The following is a 4691-nucleotide window of genomic DNA, read 5'->3' on the forward strand; positions in this document are numbered from 1 at the left end:
TCAGCCTGGTACTTCTCCTGCCAGGTCCAGCTCCCGGCTCAGAGCAGTGGTGGGAACCACCTCCATTTATCGCAGAAGAAATAGTGCCATCTACTGACATTAAGAACTCTGTTCCTAGAAAGCGAGGGGCGGGTGCTTATCTCCCTGATGCTCACGGGCATTCGGGGTCATGCCAGCTCAAGAAACACTCACAAAGGGCCATGGTGGTGGGGCAACCCCATGAGTGACCCACACACAGGGCTGGGGCATGCAGTACCCTGAGACCCCTGCAGACATCCATGGTGGGTAATAGAGATGCAGACCCTGAGCACCCCTGATGGAGTGGAAGGTGGTGGTCACTGCCACCCAACAGGGTTGTCCCCTTCACTATAATTAATGAACATAGATAAGCCCCTCCAACAGGCTGCTCTTTGACAGTCGTCTCCCATCCCATACAATTCTTTAGTGTAGCTTTTTCCTCCCTGATCTCTGGTCCTTCCTCTTCTGATCCTGTGCAGTGATGCTCCTGGAGGAGTTTTTGGAACAAGTCCCTTGGATTGTATGGTAAGGGCTGAGATTTATTTTACTGGTCTTCCCCAGCCTCATGAAAGCCTCAGCACCCATACTAGTCCCTGGGAGGTAACTACAGTCAGCATTATGGTTCCTATAGGAGTTTCAAACTAGATATAAGTGAGAACTTGTTATGATGGGGATGGTGAAACACTGGAACAGATTGTCTAGAGAGGTGTGGATGCATGAGGTTGCATGAAGGTCAGGTTGGACGAGGCTCTAAGCAGCCTGATCTAGTTGAAGATGTTCTTGCTCATTGTAAGGGGGACTGGACTATGTGACCTGTAAAGGCCCTTTCCAACCTAAACTATTCCATGATTCTATTATATATGTATTTATATATATACTATATAAATAGTATATATATTACGCAGGAACTATGGCAGGACATGCTACCAGTCTCAGACACTGGAAAAGCAGAAGTCCAAAACTGCAGGAAAAATCCCTTCCCTGGGAGTATCCTTTCCCATTCAGGGAAGCACCAAGACCCAGCTGGGAAGACCCCAGTGACAGGGAGCTGATCCCACCCTCCCACCTCCTTAGGGACACGCAAGTCACAGGAGACTGGGTCAAAAGGAGGTGGCACCAGCTGCAACGAGTGCCTGACTCCTGGTGGAGCTGGGCTTGGGAACTGCCCATGGAAAGCAAAGCTGCTGATTTTCTGACTCTCCGAGCTGACCTTCCAATGGAAACCATCAAAGCAGGAGGCGCATTCCTGAGGTCTGACCCAGCACGGAAAAAGTCAAGGAAAGGTTCACACTGAACTCAACAGACACTGGACCGTGGCCACAACACTTACAGAGAGCCAAGATTTACGTGTTATTCCCCCCCCCAGGTTTTATCCAAGGCTTCATCCTGCCAGGGCTCTGTCTCATCCTGCAACAAGGAAGTCAAATTTAACCTACAGGGTCATTTTAACACAATAGATAACCAAATATATATATAGCTAGGAACATTACTGTGTATGCATATATATAGAAAACACACATACATACATACAAATAATCTCTTAAGTGAGAGGCCAGCATAAAAAACAATCGGAGTAAACACTGTAATAATTCTAATTATGCAACATATTCTGCCTTACATATTTATTTTTAATGATAGTTCATTTTAATAGCTCTAAGGCCCTGAATTAGCCCAATATGTTCTTAACTACCTTCACTTTACATACAAATGTTAATGACTTTTCCAGAGGGTCCAGCGCCCTGAATGAGCTTGCTGCACACCAGTATATTCCCCTTTACATGTTTACTTTTAATAACAGGTTTAATGATGCACTTGGGGCCTAATAACCATGTTTAGTCACAAAGAGAATAACCAGCTACAAAATACTTTCTCTAAAAACTAGGCTACAGGGGATTGCTGCACCATTTCAAAGCCACACTGCCCATCCTTTAATGTGCCTCTATGTGTTTTGGCTCTGCCTGCATCTGAGATGGAGACCCTGGTCACGGATGAGCATCCCGGGTTTTGGAGGCTGTGTTAGGGTGACTCGGTGCAGCAGCAGAGCTGTCTGGGGTGATGGATGGCCGCTGAATGTGGCCTCGCCTCCTCCCACCAGCAATTCCTGGTGGTTGGATGTGGGGAGACGCGCAGGGCGGGTTTCAAAGGAAGGTGCTCCTGGGTTTTGGCAGAGGCATCCCGGGGCTTTCACTGACGTCGCCGGTAGAGATGTGCCAAAGAGGAGCGCGTTTGAAAAATCACACCCACCATCAACCCAAAAACCCCAACAACAACAGCAGCAAAACCCCAACTCCTACCTGCAGCTTTCCAGCAGCTAGGAATACACCCAACCTAAGAGGCAGCAGGCAGCTGCTCTCTGCTTTTGTGCCCACAACCCACCCAGCCACTCTTGTGTCTCTTGGGACAGGGGTTGGGAGCAGGCAGGACCCTTTGGGCACATCCAATCTGGCCGAGAGGTGCTTTCGGCTCCCCAAAAGAGAGGTTCTCATTGTGGTGCATCTGGCAGGGGTTCATTCTCCCCAGCCATGTCCAGACCTGTCCAAACCCAGACCTGTGTCCAGACCTGTGAGATCTCACGCGCCGGGGAAGATGCTCGGAGCCGCCTCCGTGACCTACAGGGGTAGGAGCAGCCCAACCCATCCCTTTCCATGCACAGTTTGAAGGGTCACCCCATGGGGTTTCACCAATGTCCCTAATGGATGGCAGCTTTGCAGCAGCATGTGCTGGTGGGGCTGAAGCTACCCCAGCAGCAACACTTTTTCCCCTGCATTGGAGCATCCTTAGACATGTATGTTACACTAAAAAGCCTTATGGATGGTCCTAAATATAACTGCGGCAGACCTCGCCTAACTTCAGCTCTGCCTGCATGAAAAACACAAGGCTTGAACCAGCTCTAATTTGTATACCGTCTGCCCCAGGGCCCGAGAGAAAGGGGAGGGTGGAATCCAGTAGCATGTTGTGCATAAAAAGATGATGCCAAAGATAACCTTATTGCTAATAATAACCCTGGAATCCGATCCTGTGAATAGGCCCTATTGAATGTTTGAACACAGGCATTCCTCGGTTAGGGTTTTTTTCTGCCTCCAAATATTTCGCTCGAGTCCTTAAATACTAATCACAGAATTCAGGCGAAGGCTTTTTATCTTCAAAGTGCTGCAGCAAAAAAAAAAAAAAAAAAAGAAGAAATACATTAATTCATTAATCAAAGATAATTAAAGGGCACAAAATATGCCTTTTGCAAGCGCAGGGAGCCAACCAACCCAGCATGAAGCCATCACGGGGACTCCGAGCATCATTCCCACCGTGAACGTGATTCCCCCGGAGCGGCGCCCAGGCAGTAGCTTTGCTTGTTCCCAGCAGCTCCGCTCAAGCTGTCTTCCTGACATGTGTTAGGCTGTATGTCTGCCACGCAGGAAATAGGGTTTGAAGCTCACAGCCAGGAGCAAAAGCTGAGATTGAGGCTTTAATGAAGCTGGGATTGAGCGGCTAGGGTGGTTCAGTGAAGCAGTAAATGCAAACACATTATCACCTGAGAACTTGCTCCAATTTCACACCAATTAACTAGGAATGAGAGAGGAGGGCTGGGGCTGGCTGCAGAGATGGCTGATAATCCTGTGAATGGGCAGAAATGGCTCGTAGGAGCCGTGCTTGTGCCAAAAGGAGTTTGTTAGATAAGGCCAGTCCCGGCAATTTTGTCTTGGGAAGAGAGCATGTCACTACTGGAGCTGCTTTTATTAGCAAATATTAAAAACATTTGCAGAAATACAGATGCCCGGGAGGGAAGTAGGGGTGGAAAGTAATAATGCAATAGCTGGTTGTTTTATTTCACTGCCAATGCATCATATCACAGGGGGAGGGAAGGGGCAAGGGGAGAGGGAGAAGAGGGTTGGAATGCGAGGAACTGCTGGTGCAAAGCCAGCAGCTCATGGAGGGGAATATCCCATCCTCAAAGAGCCCCTTTGGATGCTCATCTCTGGGTATGGCATGGGTTTGACACATAGAGCACTACCTGCAGATGTTTGTATGAAGTCCACAACGGGGGCAAGAATACATCCCAATGAAGGACCCATCCATCCCCTCCATCTGCACCCAGGAGCCATCTCACCCTCACTGCATTTTCATGTTTGAGCTATTCCCCTTCTTTCCTGCTGGGATCATTTCCAGGTTAGGAGTTCAGGTGGGAAAGGATCAGTAATTTAGGAGAAGCGCTATTAAATGGGTTTCTATGGGTTAGATACTAAACTAAATCCTGCCTTCAGTGTGTTGGGCTCCACATTACCCCTTCATTAACTGCTGGTTTCGATGTGAGTGACCAGCCTGATCCTGCAAACCACACCGGCCATGAGACATCCTGCAGGTTGAACTAGAGCAACTTCTTGTGTTTAGATGAAATCTTGTCTTCATTTTAAAATACATCAGTGGCAAAGAGATTACTACAAATGCAAGGACAAGGACACCTTGCAGGGTTTCATGGTGAGGCACTGGGCTGTGCTTGAGAAAAAGTGGGATTTTGGGGTTGTTTTCTCACTTGTATTTGAGAAGTTTCCCATGTCCTGCTGGAGAAGGTGCCAGGACAAGGCAGCGCTCCTCATCCTCTTCAGCACAAAGTCAGATGGATGTGCATCATGCACCACCATTGCTGCTCAACTACCAGGCTCATCCCACTCATCAGAGGG

The 4691-nt window shown here is 48.4% G+C and overlaps 1 long non-coding RNA gene across 2 annotated transcripts; it reads right to left on the bottom strand.

Annotated features, from left to right (window-relative positions):
* Nucleotides 1-1799: 1799 nt before the first annotated feature.
* Nucleotides 1800-3981, bottom strand: LOC130602579 (uncharacterized). 2 transcript variants are annotated; one of them, XR_008972933.1, is made up of 2 exons: nucleotides 3318-3981; nucleotides 1800-3168 (listed from the first exon to the last, which is right to left on the bottom strand). It is a non-coding gene; the product is annotated as an uncharacterized LOC130602579 (long non-coding RNA). The 2 variants fall into 2 exon arrangements; XR_008972934.1 differs by having other exon boundaries at nucleotides 3272-3981.
* Between the last annotated feature and the right edge of the window lie 710 nt (nucleotides 3982-4691).

The sequence above is a fragment of the Pezoporus wallicus genome, unplaced genomic scaffold, assembly GCF_028554395.1.
Source record: "Pezoporus wallicus isolate ANWC-B61680 ecotype Strahan unplaced genomic scaffold, APGP_CSIRO_Pwel_v1 contig_8827, whole genome shotgun sequence".
Lineage (NCBI taxonomy): Eukaryota > Metazoa > Chordata > Aves > Psittaciformes > Psittacidae > Pezoporus > Pezoporus wallicus.